Source organism: Phascolarctos cinereus, unplaced genomic scaffold (genome assembly GCF_003287225.1).
Source record: "Phascolarctos cinereus isolate Bilbo 61053 unplaced genomic scaffold, phaCin_HiC Scaffold_1;HRSCAF=81, whole genome shotgun sequence".
Lineage (NCBI taxonomy): Eukaryota > Metazoa > Chordata > Mammalia > Diprotodontia > Phascolarctidae > Phascolarctos > Phascolarctos cinereus.
This window is the reverse complement of record NW_027555514.1, coordinates 18,140,832-18,153,787: the sequence shown is the minus strand read 5'-3', so window position 1 is coordinate 18,153,787 and position 12,956 is coordinate 18,140,832. Positions and strand designations below refer to the sequence as shown.

Genomic DNA, 12,956 nt, shown 5'->3' with positions numbered 1-12,956 from the left:
TTTGAGTGTTATTCTTTCTGTTGACATTGTTGTGGTCATTGTCTGTGTTATTTTCTGATCCTGCCTCTCTTCACTTTGTATCAGTTCATATATATATTCCTCTATTTCTTTGAATTCATCATGTCTTACAGCACAGTGACATTCTGGTATATTTATATATCACAACTGTATGGCCAGTCCTCAGCCAGTGGGCATCTATGTTGTTTCCAGTTCTTTGCTACTTCCAAAAAAAACCTCTACAATAAATATTTTGGTGTGTATTGGGGTCTTTCTTTTTGTCCCTGACCTTGGAGTATATGCCCACCTGTGGCATCTCTAGGTCAGAGGATAGAAACATTTTATTTACTTTCTGAGAACAATTCTAAATCGCTTTTCAGAATGGTTGGGCTAGCAGCAATGCATTAATGTTGCTTTCTTTTTCTAAAATAAAAGTTTTGTTGATATGTTTAATTTTTACATTACAAACATTTATGTATTTCTCTCTAGGATGTCTCCTGTAACAAAGTAAAACAATTAAGCAAAGCTTACAATATAGCCCCTTCAATATTTGTCATTTTCCATGTTTGTCGAATTTGACAATCTGATAAGTATGAGGTAGGATTGCAAAATTGCTTTAATTTGCATTTTTAATTAGGAGAAGAGGAGTAAACATTTATATAATGCCTCCTACATGGTAGGCACAGAACCAATTAGTAGGGATTTGGGACATTTTTTCATATAGCTGTGGGTGACTTGGATTTCTTCCATTGAGGACTGTCTCTTCATATGCTTAGATAATTTATCGAATTTGGGAATGGCTCTTATTCTTGTAAATGCGAATCAGTTCCTCACATATCTTAGAAATAAGAACTGTATCAAACTTGCTGCAACTTGCTGCAAAGATTTTTTCCCCTCAGTTAAATGTTTCCCGTTTAATCTTAATTTTATTAGATTTATGTGCTTAAATTTTATGTAAGAAAAATTACCCATTTTATTTTCTGTGATCTGTTGGTCATGAACTTTTTCCCTGCCTATAGGTCCAATAGGTAATTTTCCCCCATGTTTCTCTAATTTGTTTATGATATGACCTTTTATATTTAGGAGCTTGTCTTGCTATAAGGGTGAGGTGTTGATGTAAACCTAATTCATTTCATGCTGCTGTCTGATTTCCGCAGAAGTGTCTGTCAGATAGGGAGTCATTATCCTGGTCACTGGGGTCTTTGTGTTTATGGAATACTAGCATTCTAGATATATTTACTTCTATATGTTATGCAGTCAGTCTGTTCTAGCAGTCAGTCTCTCTTTTTTAACCAGTACCACATTGTTTTGAGAATTACTACTTGGAAGCATGGTTTGAGATTTGGTATGGGTAGGCCCCTTTCCTTCCCACCTCTTTTCATTATTTCCCTTGAGATTCTTAACCTTTTTGCCTCCATATGAATTTCATTATTTTCTAGTTCTATGAAGTAATCCTGTGTTTGGTAGTTTTATTGGTATGGCAGTAAATAAGTAAATTAATTTAGGTTATATTGTCATTTTTGTTACTTTTAACTCATCCTGCTAAAAGAAATTAATAATTTTCCAACTATTTAGCTCTCTATTTCTGAAAATGGTAGTTGGCAGATGTATTTATGTAATTTTTTTTTGGTGTGCATTTTGATATGTAGGTTCCCAAGCATCTTATGTGTTCTGCAGAATTCGAAGTGGAATTTCTCTTTTTATCCATTCCTGCTGAGTTTTATTGGTCTTCTATATGTAAGAATAGATGATTTGTGTGAAATTATTTTATATTTTGCAAATTTCATGAGGTTATTAAATTTTTGGTTGACTCGGGTTTTTTTTTTGAAGTACACAATCATGTCATCCGTAAAAAGTGGTAATTCTGTTACTTCTTTGCCTATGCTTATTCCCTCCATTTTTTTCTTGCTTTATTGCTGTAGCCAGCATTTCTCATACTTTGTCAAATAGAAGTGGCGACATTAAACATCCTTGTTTCGCTTCTGATTTTATTGGAAAGTATTCTAGTTTATCTCTGTACATATAATGGTAGCTCTTGGTTTTAGGTATATGCTGTTTATCATTTTAACAAAAGGTCCATTTATTCCTATGTAAGTATTTTGTTTTATAAGAGAGATAGGTATTGTGTTTTGTCAATAAAATTTCTATATCTGTTAGCAACCATTTGATTTTTGTTGGTTTTGTTATTAATGTTGTAAACTAAGTTTATTAAACTAACCTTACATTCCTGGTGTAAATCCAACTTGGTCTTCGTGTATAGTCTTTTTAAAAATTTTATTATATTTTTATTTTCGGTTCCGAATTCTCTCCCTCCCTCCATCCTCTAACCTACCTGTTGAGAAGGCAAGAAACATAATGCCCATTATGCTTATGAAGTCATATAAAACATATTTCCATATTAGCTATGTTGTGGGGAAAAAGCAAGAAAAATAAAGAGAGAAAAATGCTTCAGTCTACATTCACAGTCCTTCAGTTCTCGATCTGAAGATGGTTAGCATTTTTGAAGTCCTTTGCAATTGTTGTGCATCTCTGTATTGATCAGAGTTGCTAAGTCTGTCACAGCTGATTATTGTTACAACATTGCTGTTAGTGTACAGTGATCTGGTTCTGCTTTCTTTACTTTGCATCAGTTCATATAAGTCTTACTAGGTTTTTCAGAAACCGTTGACATCATCATTTCTTACCTCACAGTGGTATTCCCTCACAATCATATACCACATCTTGTTCAGCCATTCGCTTATTGATGGATGTCACCTCAATTTCCAATTCTTTGTTACCACAAAAAGAGCTAGAGATCCGTCTCCTTTTTCTTGGATCTTTTTGGAATACAGACCTAGTAGCAACATTGCCGAGTCAAAGGGGATGCACAGTTGGATTTCCCTTTGGATTTGGTTCCGACTTGTTTTCCAGAACGGTGGAACCGGTTCACAACTCTACCCACACTGTGTTAATATCCAGTCTTTCCACATCCCCTCCAGCATTTGTCATTTTCCTTTTTTGTTGTTATCAGCCAATCTTATAGGCACCTCAGAGCCCTTTTCATTTGTATTTCTCTTGTCAATAGTGATTTGGAGCTTTTTGTTCATCTGACTATAGAAAGCTTTGATTTCTTCTTCTGTCCATTTCCTTTGACCATTTATCAATTGGGGAATGGCTCTTATTTTTATAAATTTGGATCCATTCCCTGTATATTTGAGGAAGGAGGCCTTTATTACAGAATCTTGCTGTAAAAATTCCCTCTTCCCCCCACCCTGGGTTTCCTGCTTTCCTTCTAATTTTGGCTGCATTGTTTTGCTTTTGGTGCAGAAACTTTAAATTATCCATTTTACTTCCCATGACCTTCTCTGTCTCTTATTTGGTCACGAACTCTTCCCTTATACACATCTGATTTTTCCATGCTTCCCTCATTTGTTTGTATCACCGTTTATGTCTAAATCATGTACCCGTTTTGAGCTTATCTTGACATGTAATGTGAGATGTTGGTTTATGCTTATTTTCTGCAAGACTGCTTTCTGGTTTTCCTAGCTGTTTTTTGTCAGATAGTGAGTTCTTGCCCCAATAGCTGGGATATTTGGATTTATCAACACTATGTTACTATAGTCATTTACTTCTGTATACTGTATACCTAATGTGTTCCACTGACCCGCAACTCTATTTCTTATTTAGCATCTGATTATTTTAATGATTAACCCTGTGTAATACAATTTGAGATGTGTTACTGCTAGGCCCCCTTCCTTCACTTTTTTTTCATTGATTCTTTTGATATTGACCTTTTGTTTCTCTAGATGAATTTTGTTAGCATTTTTTTCTGGTTCTGTAAAATAATTTTTGGTAGTTTGATTGGTATGGCACTGAATAAGTAAATTAATTTAGGTAGTATTGTCCTTTTTATTGTATAGGCTCAGGTTATTCCTGAGCAATTGCTATTTCTCGTATTGTTTGTTGTTATTGTTCAGTCATTTTTAGCTGTGTCCTACTCTTTGAGACCCCATTTGAGTTTTTGGGTTTTTTTTTTGGCGAAGATACTGGAGTAGTTTGTCATTTCCTTTTCCAGCTCATTTTACAGATGAGGAAACTGAGGCAAAGAGGGTTAAGTGACTAGCCCAGGGTCACACAGCTAGGAAGTGTCTGAGGCCAGATTTGAACTTAGATCTGTCTTTGTGTGAATAATGTTTTGTAACTGTGTTCGTATAGTTCCTATAGTGTCTTGGCAGGTAGACTCCCAAGTGTTTTATGTACTGTCTTACAGTTGTTTTAAACAGAATTTCTATTTCTGTCTCTTCCTGCTAAATTTTATTGGTAATATTTAGAAAGCTGATGATTTGTGTGGATTTATTTTATGTCTTGCAACTTTGCTAAAGTTGTTCATTGTTTTGACTAGTTTTTTGGTTGATTCTCTAGGGTCCTCTATGTAAACTATCGTATTATCTGCAAAAAAATGATAGTTTTGTTTCATCGTTGCCTATTCTTATTCTTTCAGCTTCTTTTTCTTGTCTTACTACTATAGCTAGCATTTTTAGTCCAATATTATGTTATTATATCAATAATGGTCTTCCTTGCTTTACCCTGATCTCATGGAAAAGCTTCTGATTTATCCCCATTACAGAGAAGGCTTGCTCTTGGTTTTAGATACGTATGGCTTACATCTTAAGAAAAGCTCCATTTATTCCTATGATTCCTGGTGTTTTTAATGGTAATGAGTATTGTATTTTGTCAAAAGATTTTTCTGTACCTGTTGATATAATCATATGATTTTTGTTGATTTTGTTATTAATGTGGTTAATTAAGTTTATGATTTTTCTAATATTAAACCAACCCTACATTCCTGGTAATATCTAACCATAGTTTTTGTGATGATTTCTTTAGTCTCTTTGCCAACAGTTGATTAAAAATTTTTTAATCAATGTTCAATAAGGATTTTGATTTATAATTTTCTTTTTCTGCTTTCATTCTCCCTGTTTTGTGTATCAAGGCCATATCTGTGTCATAGAAAGAAATTGACAGGATTTCTTCTTTTGTTTTTGCAAACAGTTTGTATAGTGTTAGGATTAATTATTCTTTGAATATTTGGAAGAATTCACTCGTGAATGTATCTATCATTATTGAAGAGTGGAAGGTAGGCCAGAAACACAGATTGAGATTAATATTGAAGGAGGTCACTTGGATAAGTTCTGAATTTTGTGTGCATTACACACAGATAGTGCCAGTTCTGTTTCCCCAAATCCCTGGTTTCCTTCAAGATTTAGTTCAAATGCCGCCTTCTATGTGAAGCTTGTCCCAGCTGCCAGTGAAGCAGTCATGACTTGATGTCTACCCATGTGGCATATACAATGTCTATACTTAGATGTTGTCTCCCCTGTGAGAAGGTAATCTCCTTAAAGCAAGAATGGTTTCACTTTTGTCTTTGATGCCATGAACTGTGATAAGCACTGAGGTACATAGTAGGATCTTAACAAATGCTTGTTGCCTGCCAGTTCCCAAATTTCTCTTCTCAACTCTGAATGTCCTCTGGCGCTTCAGATTCACATGTTGAATCTGCGACCAGACATTTCTCTTTGTACGCTCAGTCAGTGCTTCTAATGGCACAGAGGGAGGGAGGAAGGGAGCTATATTGTGAAGGGCTTCAGAGGGAGGCAAGAGGAAATGGAGGCACTGGAGAGAGAACTTTCTCGAGGAGTTTAGACGCTTCAGGTAGGAGAGTTTAAGACACAACAAAGATGATAAAATCCCAATGAGTTTTTTCTTTGTTTATTTTTTAAGGATGGGGACAGACAGAGCATGTTTGTAGGCAGGAAACAGCCACAAGATAGGGAGAGATTGAAGACAAGATGGGGATGATATCTGGGGAAATCTGTTGGAGAAGATGGAAGGTGATGGAATCCTGTGTGTTGGTTGAGGGGTCATCTTTGGTAAGGAGAAAGGCTACCTGTATGTGAAATGGGAATGAAGACAGTGAGAGAAGACATCCAAATGATATGAGATGAATAGAAGGGGAAAAGGTGGGGAGCTTTTGGTGAATGCCCTTAGCTTTTTTGAGTAAAGTATGAAGCAGGTACCTCAGCTAAAAAGGTGGGGGAGGGGTTCCATGGGAACTTTAGGAGAGATGAGAATGTTTAGAGCAGCACTTCTGGGAAAAGGGGTAGCTGACTTATGAGGGAGGAATAGAATATTTGTTTAGTTGAGATTAGACAGTAAATTTGTAGTGGACCCATTCAGCATGGGTCTGTTCAGCATCATAGAAATAAAAGCAAAGGAGATGGCTGGTGGAAGTTTTCAAGGGTTGGGGTTTGGCAAGGCATAGTTGGTGATAGTATAAGGGCATGAAATTGAAATGTAGAGAATAGTGCAGACATGAACCAAGGAGTCCAAAAAAGGAAGAAAAAAGAATACAGAGATGATGGCCTGGAAAAGAAGAGAAGAAAATGGAGGAAGTGTAGGTCAATGAGAATTAAGAGAAGGTTAGGGATTATAAAAGACAGAAACAATCAGATAAAGGAATTTCAAAGTTTGTGTTAAAGGCAAGATGAGTGATATCATTGAAGTTCTCTATAATGAAGGCAAGCAGTAGGGAGGAAAGACTGTCAGTCATACAATAAATTCATTGAGGAAAGACCGAGAATGTCCTGGGGGGTTGTAGGGGAGGCTTAATAGGAAGCAACCCCAAGGGTTTGGGTTGGGTGATAAATTTGCTTGATATGAACCTCAGAGGAGGAGAATTTGCTCAGTGAAAGGAGAGAGAGGAAGAGGAGAGTCTGGAAGTGACACTAGAGTAGTGAGACTCAGCCATTGTGACCAGTGAGTCAGGGGAGGAGAAGTGTGGTATGAGAGAAAGAATAACCAGCCCTGGAGAAGGTGATGAGGGAAGCAGTGTGGATCATCAAGAGGAAGCCAGGCCTCAGTGAGGGCCAGAAGAGGGAGGGAGAGATTTAAGATGATAGGAAGCGTGTTCATTATGGAGCCAGCATTCCAGAGGGCACAGTGGAGTGAGGGTTGTTATGTCATTGTGGTGCCAAAAACCCTGTTGCCTCACTTTTGACTGTTAAGTAAAATCCAGACACCTCATTGGAGCATTAAGATTCTCCACAACTGGCAATGTGGTAGAATAGAAGGTTCTCTGAGATTGGAGTCCAAGGACCTGGTGCTGCTACCTCAGAGAAGCGCCTCCTAACAGCCTTGGAGAAGTAATTTCTCCCTCTTTGACTGTCAGTGTCCTCATTCGTAAAGTGATCTCTAAAGTCCTTTCCAGCTCTAAATTGTATGGTGCTTGTTTGAATTCTGAGCTGTCTTACCTTTATAACTTCATGTTCTTCTGCTGCCATTCATGAACTCCTTACTGACCTCCCCATATCCCCCTTGCTCATTTGCTGCTTTTCCATCTCTGTGTTTTTATTTACATGCTTACCTAGGTCTGGAATGCATTCCTCCCTCTTTCCTTGGCCCTTTTGATTTCCTACTGTCCTATCAAATGCCACCTTCTCCACAAAGGTCCCTTCTGTAATCAATTATGACCTTCCCTGTTTGGCCTCACTTCATGGTTTGTCATATAATGTTAGAGCACTCTGTTCTGGCGTCTTCTCCCATGTTAAACTTTAAGCTCTATGAAGCTGGGGATCATATCGTGTTTAAATTTTATGTCTCCCTTACTTCCTGGTACAAGGATCTGTATGTAGTGAATGTGCCCATTGATAGATATTCTCAGGCTGGCAATACCTTCGCCCTGATGGCCTCTTTCTCCTCTGATTGGTGAATCCTCCTGGAGCCTCCGTCAGAGGAAATCCCCATGTCAACTGTGCTTACTACTTCAGTCTTGGCTGAGACTGTGATTTATCCAAATTACTTTTCCATTCTGCCTCCCAAGTGGAAACCTTCTGCCCGGCCCCCTGCTTTTCAGCAGCCTTTTATGTGTTCTGCATTAGAATGTAAGCTCCTTGAGGACAGGTACTGCCTTTTTTTTTTTTTTTGCTTGTATTTATAATCCCAGTATATACTATGGTGTTTGGCACATACTAAGCAATTAACAAATGTTTTATCTCTATATAGTAGGTATACAGTGAGTATTTAATTTGTTGGATTGTAGCTATTTTTAATAACAAAAGGTAGAATAAAAATTATTTTCAAATTCTAGCAGGTATAAACCCAGGTTCTCATAAATAGTATGAGGTACTATTTAAGGGAAATTACTTTAAAAAAAGTCACATATGTAGCAAGTACCAGAGCTGTGATTTGAAGCTCAGTCCTTGAACTCCAAATCCAAATGTGCTTTACACTGTCCTACCTTAAAGGAGTTTTATTTTTTTGAAACCCTAAAACTGTGTGCAGCCATGTGCATATGTCTGTCTGTTCCTTCAAGAATTGCAAACGGCTCTATTTTTGTGAAAAGAACATCAGCTTTCATTGTGCCCTGGGAATGGAACTCCACCGGGGGTGGGAGTGGGGGTGGGGTTGATGGCTAGGAAGTCCTAGACTATCTACTGTAAGCCCTGTACTGTACTATGTACTGTACTAGAGGCCTACACTGTACCTCATCCTAACACTCCCACTGGCCATTTAGCTTTGAGCAAATCATCTCCCCTTTCTAAGTCTTCAGCTCTAAAAATGGCAGGACCCAACTTGCACTGTTTGCCTCATAGGGTTGATGTGACAATCAAATGAGATAATGATCACCAATTTAATTATAATCATTACAAATTACAATGCATGATAAGTTGTACTCTACTATGACATGTAACTGTATGCTGCATTATTGCTGTATTGGGACCCTGTATTGGATTTGGCCTCGGGGATTACCAAGTAGTCATCTGGGGTAGAATCTACATTTTGGTGTCTGCTCTCAAGAGGTTGGGAATAATTGAAAAAAACAAACTAACCACACACACGCACACACATTTGCCTAGCGATTCAAATGTTGGATGGAGGAAAGAATTGCAGAATTCTCTAAGCATGTGTGATGACATGAATTGTTCTTTTTGCATGTGAGTTTTTTACATTTATTTTTGCATGAAGTAAGTGTTTTGAACAAGTGAGAAAGTGCAGCTGTCAAAAGCTTAACCAGCTGAGAACTATTGTCATCATTAATTTTTCTCTAATAAATGACTCTCTGAAGCTATTTAGCAGCCTGTAATGTAGCTACAAAGCTATTGACCTATGATTGATAGTTCTGGGTTTTGTTTGTGAGCCTTGACTGAAATTGTTACTTAATTTGCTGTAGGTCAGATCCCTGGATCAGTAGTAAGCCTGGGTATGGGCACTGAATAAAACCAGTTCTCAATGTTGGAGGGCGTTAATGTAGTGATCTCTGCAGTCATGCTGGGAAATATGTCAGAAGCCAACATGGTAACAGTAACTTGTACTTTTAACGTGATCAGAATGAAGAATAGGCATAGGTCGTAAAAAAGCCATCCTTTGAACCTGGAACTGCCATGCAGAATCAGTTCCAAAGAATGTGTCCTGAAATATAGTCATGGTTCCTGGTATGTGTGTGTCCTTTCGGGCTTTCAGAGATGATTTCATTTTTCCAAGATACTTTGGCTAACATAATGCTGACTTCTTACAGTGCCAGTACCTAATTGCTTAAAAATAGTATGAACCCCAATAGGCTGTTTGACTTTGCACTGGAGAAGTAGTTCACAATTTGAATGAAATATGGTTCCTCTCACTTGGGCTTTTTAAGTATAAAGATAGTGGGTTTAGGTGAATAAATTAAGTTCAAAAGTAGGCCATTACTTGCAGCTGTCTCTTCTAATGGGCTCTGGTTTTATACATGTCCCAGAGTCTTATGGTGTTTTCATTCCCAGCTCTAGTGTAAATATAAGACATTGGCTAATAGCTCATCCACGCAGTATCCTTGTCTTGGACAACAGGATTTGACATGAAAATTGTGAACTGATATTTTTAGTGTCAGTGAAGAATGACTTTTCCATTTCTCTCTGAAAACAATGCTGATAATGTGTCTGGCCTGTTTTGTAGTTAATAAGATTTTTAGTTGGATCAAATCTATTTCAGTACTAGCCTAATTTTTGTAGGTCCTGAGGCTTGAACGATATTTCTTTGTAATCAGTTCATATGCTATGAGTTTTAAAGAGTGTACTCTAAGAACTAGGAACACAGATTTAAACAATACCACCTTCTGAAATTGAAGCTAATAAGAATCAACATAAAATAATAATAACATCCAACATTTAAAGAGTGCTTTAAGGTTTGTAAAGTGCTTCACAACAACCCTGTAAGGTAGGCACTCTTGCTATCCCCATTTTACAGATGAGGAAACTGAATTTGAGAGAAGTAAAATGACTTGCCTAGAGTGACACAGCTCATAAGTGTCTGAGGCAGGATTTGAACTGGGGTCTTCCTAGCCCAAGTCCAAAACTATATTTCCTCTCTAATGCTTTGGATCTGACTAGTCAGCTTTAGAAGTAACCTATCCTAGGTTACTATAAGACTAAGGTGCCCTCTTGGAAAGAATGGAAATAAACTCTCAATTATAGTATGTCTCTCGTCTCTCATCAGGAAGTATTGTACTGACTGAAATTTTGGCGGCTGATAAAGAACTCTGAAAAAGGAAATTCGGGTCGTAAGAATTTGCCAGGTCTGGTTTAACCAACACTGTCCAAGGAAGAAAATGCTCCGATTCTAGGTGACCAATAACAATTCCTAAAGCAGAAACGTGCTGGAAGTGGAGAAAAATCAATTTATTAAGCTTTTCTAGGTTGTTGGAAGTTCTCCTTGAGAGCATCAGCCCAGTTGACTCTGTGTTCTCCCCAAGAAACATTGTAATTTTTATAATTGTGTTTCCTGATTGTATCTCCCTCCAGGAGGAAGTGCCCATAAGAATCAGTCCTGATTCTTAGGCCAGGTAGAGCTTCCCTTGTAAATTAATAGCTTAGTATTTTGAGAGCTTATTTGCATTACTTGTTTCCGTAGAGTCTGATCAAGTCTGTCTAAACTGATAAAATTAAGTTTCTCAGTGTTTAAGCCATGGACAAGACTGGATTCATGGTGATTCTACCAAAGTGCTGCTACCACATGAAGTAGACTAGTAAACCCCTCTCTTGAGCACCATCTTTTAGCTACAAAGCCATCCATTTTGTATCCTCTGTGCCAATACAGAAGAGGAAGAGCCGCAGATAAAAAAAAAATTTTAAATCAATTTTAGCCCTAAAATTCTCTGTTTACCCAACAGGACCTCTTAAAAAACATCCTGAAAAAATAGCAGAATTAATTTAAAGTTTTAGTCCTTATACCTGTTTACCTCTTGGTACCACTGCATTGGCCAAACTATGATATTGCACAGTGTCCATTGGAATAATCAGTCTCTGAAGACCTCAAAACAGAATCTTATTATCTGAAATTTTCATTTAATACCTTTGCTGGCAAATACATACTTTTTTTTTTTAATGAGAAAATCTAAACACAGCAAAGAGACATCACGGGCTGCACTAGTCAGAGAAAATTCAGTAAATAATTATTTAGCTCCTACTATGTACAAGGCACTGCTAAGCCCTGGAAATATAAAGACAAAAACTAAAACCAGTCTATGCCCTCAGGGAGCTTACAATATCATGGTGAGAATGCACCGTGTACATATTTCACTATGTAATCGTCGCAGATTTTATGCCAGATTGTTTGCAAAAAAGGTGAGGTGCGACCATTATGTGAAACTTAAAAAAATATACTGGTGTTACTTAAAAATAATTTATTACTAAACTGTCACTGGCAGATGAACTGAGGTGGGGGAAGATGCAAGGCTTACCATAATGTGACTTACTCATGGCAGCTTCATCTGCCTGCCCACTCCCCCTGCACTTCAGGCTCTTCATTGGGTTAAGTGACAGTACTGTTGGTACTGCAGCATTCTAAACAAACCACAAGCTGGCTTTCGCAAATATACTGACAATGCGTGTGTGCTGAGAATTCTAGGCTCATGGCTGACAATTTGCGAAAGATAAATGCGTATCCATATGCCACTGGTGAATACATTGCCGCTCTGTTTACCTTTTAAGCGGCATGAGGAACAGAATTAAACCATGTGATGATTACATGATGAAAGGTTATAAACCAGTTTTTGGACTAAAAAAAACACAAGGTGTGACGATTATGCTGTGATGTCAGTTATGCGGTGAAACATGGTAAATAAGCAAATATAAGAAAATTTTATTTGAAAGAAAGCATAAGGGGGAGAGGAAAAGATATCATGGAGGAAATGGTAGCTGAGCTAAACCTTGAAGGGAGAGAATGATTCTCAGACATGGAGATTAGAAGGGAAGACATTCTAAGCAATGGAGAAACATGTGCAAGAGAGGTGAGAGATGTTTTCATTCTCCAAATCCTTGAATTTAAGTGGTCCTGAGATGGCCCTTCTTCCACATGAACCTTAAAAAGAACTAGATGTTGCTTGGGGATAATGGATCAATGAGGTGAGAATAGAATTAATATTTAGAACAGCACCTGGGCATCTGTTTCTGTCATGCTCTTTTTAGACTTAAGTCTTTTAAAAATCTATGATTCCTCATTGTGAATACTCTAGTGAAGACTAGCCCTTTACCCAAAATCTTAAGCATTGTAGAGGGGATCCCTTTTCTAAGACTGTCAGGTGCTACAGAGATAAAGATGTGTGCCATTGGGCTTGGCACTAGGATGCTAAGATGAGAGCTGGAAGGAGCCCTGGAAGTCTTCATCTCTTCCAGTCCTCTAATTTAACAGATGAGGAGACTGAGGCTCAGAGTGGGGAGGGGAGGGAGTGGCTAGACTGTGCGTCTGCCCTTTGATTGTTAGGCTGGCTAAGTGTGAAGTGGCTCTTCACTGAAAGGCTGGCTGGCCGTGAGGTGATTAAGTTTTGGACCACATCAACTCATTCTCATGCAAAATATTTAAGTCATCATTTTTCAAACACCGAAATGGTACTGCCCTAAACTCTCTTTGTATTGTTCATGATTTCTGTATACTGAAACATCCTGTACTGA

At 37.8% G+C, this 12,956-nt stretch overlaps 1 protein-coding gene across 1 annotated transcript in view; it reads left to right on the top strand.

Moving 5' to 3' along the window:
• Positions 1–12,956, top strand: part of HIBADH (3-hydroxyisobutyrate dehydrogenase) — a 153,123-nt gene that overhangs the window by 115,897 nt on the left and 24,270 nt on the right. The window lies entirely within an intron of this gene.